General features: G+C 33.7%; 1 pseudogene; it reads right to left on the bottom strand.

Annotated features, from left to right (window-relative positions):
- Positions 1-11675, bottom strand: part of LOC117120141 — an 18550-nt pseudogene extending 6875 nt beyond the window's left edge.
- Between the last annotated feature and the right edge of the window lie 1116 nt (positions 11676-12791).

The following is a 12791-nucleotide window of genomic DNA, read 5'->3' on the forward strand; positions in this document are numbered from 1 at the left end:
CGATAATAGCAAAGTGAAAGCTTAGGTAACTTACATAAAATGGCAACAATGTCCTCATCTTGAATAACCTCCAGTGTGCCAGAGACAACAAAGTACAGGATATCAATACTCTCGCCGGTGTGGATGAGTAGGTCACCGGGAGCACTATGGTTCATGGTGAAATTGATGGCTAGCGCGCGCAGACAGCCTTCACTGGCCAACCGGAAGGCAGGATGGCCACTGAAAACCGTGCGGTTTAGGTGCACGCATAGATCAGCTTTCATATCTTTAGGGCAAAATTCGAGAATCTGTGAAAAGAGTAAAAAAATATGGTTTGGTTGAATGCATACACCATTTTGATATAATCCATACGCTTCACTCGAGTAAATTATCACGGGTTTGCGATTACCCTGTATATCTGGCAGCAGTCTTACCATTACGTGACTTAGATTACCAATCTTGGAACGAGGATACAACGTAAACGTGTATCTCTTGTCTGTTGCAACACAAGTAGGCCTACATACACATAGTACATGATATAATTGTGTTGTAATGTGATCAGCTTGAGAAAAATACGAGAAGGTAAAATTACCTACTAACTCAACAAATCAAATTATATTTTAGACAGTCAATAAAGTATTCATAAATGCGTTAGTTTCAAATAGTTCACTCTTGACCGGTTCTTTATGGTTTTTTTTCCCCATTTTTTTTTGTTTTTTTTTTTTGGTCGGCGTAGATCCACTTCGTGGCCCATTTCTTAGTGTAGTATTTGTTGGCCTTTTGAACATTTTATTTTGCTATATTGCGAGTTTTTGCAATATATGCGAGGTAGAAAACAAAAAAAATATTTTTAACATTATACAGGAATAACAATGTATATAATTATATCATATTTAAAGTCAATGGGTGTAATTTTAACCTTGTATAACAGTTTGTCAAGGTCGAGTAAAGAAATAATTAAATTTGTATGACGATCCGGAGTAGGGTGTGAATCTGAGGACCATTGAAAGGAAATCGTCCCAGACCACATATTTCGAAAATGGATCAACTGATCGGAATAAAACATTCGGAAAAAGTTTAACCAAGTTACAAGGAAGATAGTATTATGTGTTGGCGACGCTGTGTACATTGGAGGGTCATTTAAATTTTTGAGATCCCAGACGTAAATATCTATAAAAAGTTTTCAATGGGTGTAAATGTAACTTTCTATAATAGTTTGTAAAGGTCCAGTGAAGAAATGACTGACGTTTTATGATGATCCGGCGTAGGGTGTGAATATGAGGACCATTTAAAGGAAAACGTCCCAGACCAGATATTTAAAAAACGGGTCAACTGATCCGAGAAAAAAACTTTCGGGAAAGTTTAACCCAAGTTATTATGTGTAGGGGTTAGTTTAGGGTGTAAATTTGAGGGTCATTTTTTCCTTACGTCCCAGTTATGAATGAAAATGACACTTTGCAGAATAGTTTTTCATGAAGAAATGATCCAAATTTGGTGATGATCCGCAGTAGGGTATAGATATGAGGACCATTAAAAGATTTTTTGTTGACAGTTGATTAAACTATTTAAACGCAATTTGCGTTTTCTAAAGCGCTTAAACTAGTTACAGCTAGGTTAAACTCAAAACTACCGTGATATGCATGAACAATTTTTGCTTTCAGTCATTGAATCGCTATGAACTGAAAGTGAACTTTCCTATTCAAGGTCGGCCCATAGCGCGCAATGGTTATGGGTCACGATGTACCTCGCTATTACCATTGCAGCCATAGTTCAAGTCTCACTAATAACGTCGCAGTGAATTTGGTTTTCGTTGTTTTTTTGTTTTTTTGGTTTTTTCCCCCACTTAATTAAAATTATATTGGCTTTCCGTTTTTTGTTTTTTGTTTTTACGTTATACCTTTTAACGACTTTTATATTTGTTGCACTTTCAACTTCATTTCTCATTAAAGCAATAGGGAAAAGCCCTGTTCTGTTATTCAAACAGACATAGTAATATATAATTCTAGTATTAGCTAATAAACGGGCTACCATACCTTTCTGGAGTCGGTTCCCTTTGTAATTGACCAGGTAGATACGGTATAGTCCATAACTCGTTCACTGAGAGCTCTGTCCACCTGGTGTAGCTTCATGAACTCTCTTACATTTTTTCAGATTTTCATGATATCTAACTGTTGCCGACGTAAACTGTTGAAATATAGTGGTAACTGTTCCGAAGATAGTGGCATATAGTAGCGCTGAAAAGCACAATAGGTTGATATTAGGATATAATCAGTGAAAATATCATATAAAACCCTATCTAAAACATATGACTTGCCTAAATATTGTCATGACATCACATTATGTCCATATATAGACACATTATCACTATATATGGCATACAACACAATTTTTGTCAAAGAAAATTTAATAAACTGTACTGAGCGTTAGGATGGCAATAGGTCTATGGTACATGATAGGCATATACACGGGTAATGTATACTGTATTATATATAATGCCATATGGGCTCTGATAGTTTAACCATGGTTTAAATCGTCACAAGTAGGCCTAGTAGACCCAGACACAAAGACAGTGTTGTATATAATTGTTTGTGTGATGGTGATGATGATGATGGTGATATTAATGATGATGGTGATATAGTAATTATGATGATTATGATGATGATGGGGATGATGATAATGATAATAATAATAATACAATTTATAATATTAATATTAATGATAATGATAATAATAATAATATTAGTAATAATAATAATAAATATACACTGATAACAATAATAATAATAATAATAATAATAATAATGATAATAATAATAATAATAATAATAATAATAATTATTATTATTATAATAATACTAAATATACTAAATATACACTTGTAACAATAATTATATTTATTAATTAATTCAAATAACTACTGAGAGTGACATTACCAACAACACAAAATAATGATTATATGACGGGAAAATGGCAGTTGGGCCGATGGAGTAGAAGAAATTATTTTTGAAATTAATGTTACCATGCTTTTTATAATGCCGTTTTACAACATCGTCCTATATTCCGTTATTTTAAATTTACAAGTAAATATTTTATTTGATTTTGACTTTGATCTCAAAAAACATTGAAACTACAAACAGTACGCTTTTACGTCGCACACATAAAAATGTATACTGTATTCAATAGCAATTTTAATATACAAGCGCAAGATATATTGAGAAATATTTATGGACATAAGTTAAGTCAATAATTTTAGATAATAAAACCCATCACTATTGTTTATTATGATTTTTGTGAATTTTATTGACCGAATTGGAGAGAAAGTTGGAACTATCGTATATAGTGCGGCGCCGGCCGCGGCATAGGCGTCCGAATATTGATGGTGTAAATTCACTGGTGGCGTGCCGTATTCTTTCTGTCGAGAACATGAGATCTACCCTACTAGGCATGCAATTTCGTGATATGGTTATAAACAGACGACTGTCTTAATTTGAATAAACCAACATAGATTGCAATAGAAGTAATTTTGATAGCAAACAGCTTTAAAACAGAAGCCCCGTTCAGCGCTGAAGGCGATCGAACTTCGATTATCTATCCTTACATTATGACGTCATGTTATGCGTAATCGGCTTTTAGTCATAATGTAGATATCCAGAATATTATGTACATTTTTGAAATGATTTTTCCTTTGGTTTATTTTTATATGCTGTGGTATGATTGTATTTTCACATTACACGTCATGCATCTGACAAATGGCGAGCTATTAGCGATCATTTGTACACATTTTATCTTGATACTTACGGCTTGTGCTAATATGGATACATGGCGCGCCATACTGTACATATATGCTCATATATCACAACCATTATATGATATAACTGATATTCAACGAATACGAAAGACGTATATGTAAGTCTTCAAATTCATATTCATAACTTGCTTGTCGCGGTTATATTAAAGCATATGGCTCGCCCGGGGGCTCGCCGTATGTGTCCAATATTTGGACGCATAATGTACCACGAAAGACGGTACACATACATATTTTGCCCGTATGGCTAATCATACTATTCCAATATGCACATATGATTTTTCAGAATGTGCCAATATGCACTTTCCCATGATTGTATGGGCATATTAAGATAAAATAATTTGTTCACCAAGGACGATACGCATACGATGGCTTGTATCTTTGCAAATATGCATTTATATACAAATAGCTTAATGCACATATGCACATGCCGTGTATGCTAAATTGTAATTTTTCCTTGGCGAATCAAAGGAGCAAAACGTATGCGATTGTGGCACAGGGACATCTGAAGCCTAAAAGTAGATTAGGTTCGGATCAAACAGGAAAGGTAGCAGTCCGTGGGTCACTCAGTTAGCCAGCCAGCCCACTGGACAGTCAATCAATCAATCAATCAATCAATCAATCAATCAATCAATCAACCAATCAATCAATTAATCAAACTTTCATTCGTAATTTTGTGTGCATGGCAGGTTTATTTGACTTTAAAATGGTTAAGCAAACGCATTCAATATGCCTATTCGTTTAATTGATTTTGCAATATCCTATCTAAACTATAGAAGGGAAGCCTTGCTTTAAATGATCATTATGAAAATCGATAACAAGAGGTACCAACGCAAAGAATATAAATGCATATTTAATATGTTTGTATGGGTTATAACGATAAATGGTTCCATCTGTTAAATACAGATCCGGAAACAATGATAATTCATAGTTTGGTGAGGTGTAAAGCAAATGATCGATGGAACTTGATAAAGAAGTTGACATACTTCTATGTTCATGTTAATAACTACTCTGTTAATTATTATTGTTATTCGATACAGAATATTAAAAGTAGGCCTAATCAAATCGCGATATCGAAAGCTTTTAATCGATGTATCCTGATTAATATCATAAATTCGAGGTTTTTGACATTTTTGATTTTGCAGATTTACAACAGTATTAAACAGTTATCCATCTTATCAAGTAAATTTCACAATCAGCATTAGTGTTTTCAGTCTTTGAGTGAGATACTTATGATCAAGTTTTGGTTTCAAGGGAATGAGTGCAAGATATGGGCATTGGCGCAGTTGTGTGGTGTAATGAAATGGACGATTCTATTTTCTTCGTGCGGGTGATCAAGGAAAGAACAATGGCAATTATACTCACTTTATCAAGGAATTCACAGAAATAGATTATAAAAACAAAGAGAATGCACTACTTACATCCAACGATCATCATAATTATCGTAAACAATTTCTCTGCAGCCGTTGTAGCAAAAATATTTCCAAATCCAACAGATGTGAGACTGCTGAGAGTATAGTATAACGAGGAAAGATACGCCATTCCAATTGTTGGCGATACCAAGTTCGAGTCCTCAACATTTATTTGTATATTAAGGTCGGTGCTAAGTTTGTGAAGCCAAGACGACGTACTGTTTCGTTCTTTGATACCAATTGTGAACCACAGACAGGCGAGCCAGTGTCCAATAAGTGTGAATGATAACATAAGAAGTATTAGTAGAGCTGTACCATATTCAATATAGTGGTCCAATTTGCGTATAACCCGAACCAGTCTTAAGAGACGTACTACTTTCAGGGCACTGAATATGTTACTGATATTCTGCAATGAAAAGAATAATATGTGAGATATTTTGCTTCAGTCGCTATATTTAATACCCAACATGTATAGTAACAGTTATAATAATTTGTGAAGATTTAAAATAAAAAAAAAGACATATAAATAATAATAATAATATGATAATGATTATGACGGTTATTACAACAACAAAAACAACAACAACAACAACAACAACAACAACTACTACTATTACTACTACTACTACTACTACTACTACTACTACTAATAATAATAATAATAATAGTAATAATAATAGTAAATAATAGTAATAATATAATAATAATATAATAATAATAATAATAATAATAATAATAACAATAATAATAATAAAAACAACACTAATAGTTAATGGTAATAATGATGATGATAATGGTGGTAACGACGATTATGATTATGATTATTATGACGATAATGGTGATGATGACGATAATGATCAGGATGATGATAATCATGATGACGATGTGATGACGATCGTCATGACGACAGTGATAATAATTTTTCAGATTTGAAAACTAATATAGGCCAATGGTTTAAATTATAATATTTTTATGATGTATTAAGAAAAACAAAGAAATAAAGGGAGATAAAATATTTTTATATTTGCTTTCACCACAAATTTTAGTCCTTGTCTGTCGTATTCTTAGTTGTACTAATAGTCCTCTATGGAACGTGTGGACACGCAACCACATTGAGATATGAAGAGTATCCCCTTCAATGTTTTCTTGATAATAGTTTATTGATAATTATTGTCATAATTACAACAATAATTGACTTAATGGGTATTATCATAATGATCATTATGTACTGTCACAATTATCATTACCACATATATCGACAAAATACAATATATACAAATAAATATTAAAACTCAAATAAACATTTTTCTCTTTAAGTATTTTATTAACTATAAAAAATTATTATGATTGTTGAAATAAGAAGGTTGGAGACCAGTAGCGGCTCTAGGATATATTTTCTGGGGGGGGGGGGGGAGCTATCCGACAGGGGGAATCCGACAGGGGGAACTTGGGCTCATAGGCACGAGCTAGGGGAAGGGTTTGAGAGGGTGTTTCCCTCCCAAATGAGATTTTTTAAAGAATAGGAACCTCTGGATGGAAAGAAAGGACACTCTCTGATTGTTACATATGTTGGCTTGGCGTGGGCCTATTTTTATATATTTTTTAGTCCAACTGCTTTCCCCTCCCCCGCTGGCGCCGCCACTGTTGGAGACCCATAAAGCAAAGCTTTGGTAGATAGACATGTGCACTCACACACATACACACACCCACACACACATACAAACGCACACCTATGTGTTTATATATATATATATATATATATATATATATATATAAATATATCCATACCCATAAACACATGATAACTAGATTGAGTACATGAAAGGTATACATTTCTAAGAAGTATACATAATTGGTACACGTAGCGCCAATTTAGAAAATACTCCGAAGGAAAGTCAGCCTAGCATGAGGTTTTCTTGTTACGTGTCCAAGTACTTTGTAATTAGGCTACAGTCCTTGATATGTATGAAAGAAAACGTTGAACCTAAAGCTTTGACCACACTATCGCTGTCTGTACAGGGATTCAGTTAAGGATACTGTGTATATTCTGTCTCTTATACACATCTTATTCCGTTATTTTAAATTTACAAGTAAATATTTTATTCGATTATTTCACTTGAATTTTTTGCATATAACGTCAAACACAGATGACAAATTACAATTAATTTTAAAGGCGATTCTGTTTCTATCTCTTTTTTTTTTGTATTTGATAGTTTTTTAATGAATTCAATGGGAATGATCAAAAGATAAGCATTCCTAATTGAAAATAAACTCATTCCACTTGTTTAGGTAAGTTTTTTTTTCTTTAAATGTGGATAGGCCTAAGTGTGTTTATTGTTTTTCTCCTATGTTGAATCCAGATTAAGTCGGTTTAGAATATTTACTTTTTCATTTTGATTATTGTAAGCTGTGACGTATCTAGGGGGTGCGCCAGGGGGCTAAAAATCACGTTCAAGTAGTTAAAAATCACCTTATTTTGTGAATTAGCGCCCCTCAACTGATCATTGAGCCCCCCACATCACCTTCATGCCCTCATCAGCACCCCCAGTTCAAGACTTCTAGATACACCTATGATTGTAAGACCACACGTCTGTAAGTTTGATTACAGAAAATCCAAATCTTATGAAATTGTATTTTCTAGATTAGTTATGGTTGACAAAAACAATATCAGCATATAAAGTGTTCTTTTATTTTGTGGGTTTTTTCGGGTTTTTTTTTTTTTTCGTTTAAGTTGAGTTTTTCTAACTTTGTAAACATGTTATTTTTTTAATTTTAAAAAGACCTGACAGAGATGTGAATGTCATCGCTTTTAAGGTGTAATGTCGTGAAATATATATTATAAGGTCATAGATATTAATGGTGCCTGCATGAACTAATGTGACATAGGCCTATGCTATGACGTATGAAGTACTGTACAAGAATAAGCTTTTTCGTAGTTTCTTCTGCGCATGACTGTGAAAATTCAAGTCACATACACAACCATTTATACAACTGCATTTTTTTATTGAAGGCCAACAGTTGTTGGTCTTTGTTTAGCCAAATACTTCAACCAATCATCAATAACTATACATGTTTCTAACTATAAAATATAAGTCAGATCAACAGATTCTATACACTGTAGCCTATGATTTGTTTATTGACGTGACTTGAAATAATGTGCATGAAATGGCTTATTATGACCTTACGACTCTTAATATACTTAAGTAAAAACATTTATGACATTGATTTATAAACTTACGATCTCTGACGTGACATGGAGGCCTATGACCGCTAACATATGTTAATTGGCCCCTGATATATGCAAATTATGACTTACGACACAATGATAATAATGTTGCCCTCAAAAATGCTAATTATAACCTCTGGCATAAATTACGGTCGATGTTATCATTAGGAACGTATACAATTCCTGTATAAGATTATGTCAAGAAATCAGCTAAAAGCATTATTAAGATTACCACAAGGTGTAATATCGACCCGTTGCTAAGGAAACACGGCTTATTCAGAATTAACAATTCGTTGTTTGGAATGCCGGTAACAAAAGAAAATAAGAGACAATTCCACGAATATAATAATAATAATAAAAAATAATAATAAGCCAAATAAACACCACGTTTATAGTTGTGCCTCGATCCCGCATCCTTCTTTTCGGAAGGACTCCTGTTACCAGCTTCCAGGAGGCAAAACACTGTGAAAACAAGGAATTGGTGTGCTAGGCATCACAGACCCACCATTTTGTTTGTGACCATCTTGTCTGATGTGACGAAGTTGTGCCCTTTGTCCATATATGTCCATCATGGTGTCATCATGGAGGTCAATTAAAAAAAAAAAATCCGGACGAGGATGAATATGTTTATTTGAGGAATGGAGGGTAGTGTAGCGTAGGGTAGGGTTGGGGTTCTGTGTAATAGATAATAGGCCTCATAGTAATACCTTGAAAAATGGTTAAATAAATTAGTAGTATTGACAATCGACGATGCGCAACTCAAATTTCAACGAAATTTTGGTTCATTAAAAGGTATGTTAGAGCGAATAAATTGCTTTTTTAAATACATTACAGTAGGATTACCTAGTACATTATAAGTGTCCTTGAGTCTACTGAGAGACGTATAATTTGGATACTTACGCCAGGCCAAAGGCGTTTCAAAGTAGAAGATGATAAAAAAGAAAAAAAAGAAGAAAAATAAGAAGAAGAAAAAGAAAAAACGAATGATTATGGTATTATAGAGAGAAGTTAGTTAAACCCTGATACAGGCGAACCTTCTCCCTTCCCAATCCATAACTTCTAAAATTGTAAATTCCTTAAATACAGTCACACACATTGTCCCCATCTTCATTGTTTTCAGTGGTGGCGCCAGGATTTGCCCGACGGGGGGAGGGGTGCCGATGTCCCCGACGAAAACAAGTGGGCGTGGTCGGGCGTCGCTCAAATCTCTCAAAAGTGTTGAAGGGGGCGAAGTCTCCGAAAAATATGACAATTTCAAGGCTTATTTGATCGATTTTGGAGTCTAATAATATGTGGAAAATACATATACATTTGATTTTCTGCCCGACGAACTGTGGTTTTTCTCCACGAAGGGAGGCTCTGGGCCCCCGACTCCCGCTGGTGCCACCACTGTCGTAGTAGTAACTATCGTTCATGATATGATGATCTATCTCTGACCCATAACATTTTTAATTACTTGATTAAAAGGGATTTAAGAAAAAGAATGTGTTATTACTCTCCTATTGTTTATGTGTGGGCGAGTCATTTTCCACTGGTTACGAGTCAACCGACAGGGACTATAACCACGTGACCTATCAAATGGCTATCAAGGTACTATCATTAGGGCTTATATAATGTCAATTAAGGTGATAGTAATGCGCACTTATTTTCGTAAGCATTCAAAGATGACTTGGCATAACTAGGGGGGATGCATTGCGATGGGTATTACGCCTCTGGAGACTAATAAGAGACTGATTTAGGGATGTTACGGAGTTATGACATAAGGATATGGTCATTTAGCCTCTTCAATGCCCTCGTTGCCCGCCAATTTAAAATGTATAGCAACTCAGACAACGAGGTAAAAAATGAACTTGAACGATGATCAATGGTGTCCTCGGATTTTAAATTGATAAATTGTGTATGCATATCATTTCATTATTATTATTATTATTATTATTATTATTATTATTATTATTATTATTATTATTATTAATAATATTATTATTAATATTATTATTATTATATCTGTCTCTTATACACATCTAGATGTGTATAAGAGACAGCTAATGCCTAGAATCAAATACCTTGCCATTTTTTTTTGTTTCAACGACTGGTATATAATTTTAAGAACAAACGTGGATTTACAATTATTCAAATTAGGTTTGCATTGTAAACACCATATAGACAAATGGATAAATAATAACAGTGCTCAGATAGGAACAGGATGCTATAATCGTATCAACCATAGCCATTCGACGAAATGTTGTAAGAAAAACGGTGTCTCTGGAGGGATTCGAAGCTGCAACCTTTCGCCACCAAGGCGAATGTCATACCCATTAGTCCACGGAGACCTATATGGTATACATGCAGATCTGAGATCTAATTTCATAAGATAGAAAAGCTTTTTGGTCGTATATAACTAAGTCTATATAATGCTTGCAACTTACTCAAATTTTACAATATTTGTAATAATGCCATTAACAATGATTACGATGGATTAATAATATGATAATAATAATAATAGCAATACTACTAACACTTTTGCATACAGTGGTTTATTTATTGATTCTGAAAAACGCTCCAATTATCTTTAGGCCTATTACCAACAGAGATACTTGGGCCTATAAGAAGTAGTAACTTGAGTGAGTTCAGGATACTACGGTATGTGACGTAAACTATACAAAATCCACATAAATATGTACGTAATTTATAAGACGAAAAAAACATTACGGATAAACAAACAAGGCCTACATGTATATATTTTTTACAGAATTTATTTTGTCATAATTCATAAGTCTATACATAGAGCCACTTGTATTTGTATGTTCTAGAATTGTTAGGGGCGTTGCATGCCTCAAATGGTACATATTTTTACTTCACTTACCGTATCTTCGAACGCATTGATGACGTCATACGGTAGACATGACAACAGGTCGATAATGAACCAAGATCTAAGATAATTCATGCGGATGATCTTTGGATCGGAAACAACTTCACCGCCAGGTCCGACAAATGTTGTATGAAAGTTCAATATTACATCTATGAAAAAAACTATATCTACAATTCCGTCGATTACTAATACGACATAGACTCCTGGTGATTTCGACTGAAAGGCCACGTTTAAAGGCACTGCTACGGCTGTGTAGAAGGTTAACATAAGTATTATCCAATCCCAAATTGTCTTGAATGTGCAATAGTGTAAAATAATATGAGGCGGTGTTTTAGGTGCTTCGAGTCTATATTGCGGTAACACATCTGCATCTATTGTCATCATCTTAAAAAAAAATAGATATTTGTATATTTAAAAAGGAATAGCAGAAAATATGCCGCTAAATATTCTTAGTGCTGTAATATAAATAATTGATTAAAAACAATAGTCATTTGTTGGTGCCTAGTAGATAGCACCATATCATCATTATCACCATCATCATCATCATCATCATCATAATCATCATCATCATCATCATCATCATTATCATCATCACCATAATCATCATAATCATCATCATCATCATCATCATCATCATTTAGAAGCGGAGAGTCTATCAACCCCTTAACTACTCGTCGCTGTTCCCACGAACCAGCGAATACGCAAAGTCACTTTCGAGAAAATCGCGATTGAAAATTTGCACTTTTTTGGTGCCAATTTCTGACCAGAAAAAGTTCGTGACAGGATTCTTTTTGTATTTATCATGCAAAATATATTAATAAATTGTTGTTATAAACCACAATGTTTGTATTATTCAAATAATTAATTATTAATTAGCTAATTAAGATATTCGTCAGTTCGTGGGAACATTGTATACGACATTACTGGCAGTGTATGCGGTATTCGACGGATATTCGTCACTTCATGAAAACATGATTACACTGCTCTGCCTATCAATACGCGGTATTCGCCGCTATGGCATTAGCACTTGCATAATACAAGCCAATACATTGGCGGTGTTTTAGTTTAATTCATAAGTGTGAGGCCCACTATTATTAAATACTTAAAACATAGAAAATTTTAATTATGTGGATAAATATTACCATAGAATTTACAATAATATTTATATTTTAATGTGTATAATTTTTAAAAACAGTATAAATTAGATCAAGTTTAATTAAAAAACAAGTTTACATGGATATGTTGATTTGAGTGATATTGTCATTATGGTATTAACATTTCTGTTAATTTTGTTAATCAACAATAGGCCCTATATTAAAACACCTGTTACACCTAACTGTTAATTTTTGTGTGTTTCATTCAAATTCATTAATCAAACTATCATTAATTGGCCTATTAAATTAGATTACCCTAGTCCAGTGTTTGTTAACAGGGCATAGCCAATGGCGTATGTAGCAGGCCTGTAATGGATAGCTGATGGGTGGGTTTTCGAGGGGGTCT

Source organism: Anneissia japonica, unplaced genomic scaffold, assembly GCF_011630105.1.
Source record: "Anneissia japonica isolate Jap-2015-1 unplaced genomic scaffold, ASM1163010v1 scaffold401_len1656234_cov178, whole genome shotgun sequence".
Classification (NCBI taxonomy): Eukaryota; Metazoa; Echinodermata; class Crinoidea; order Comatulida; family Comatulidae; genus Anneissia; species Anneissia japonica.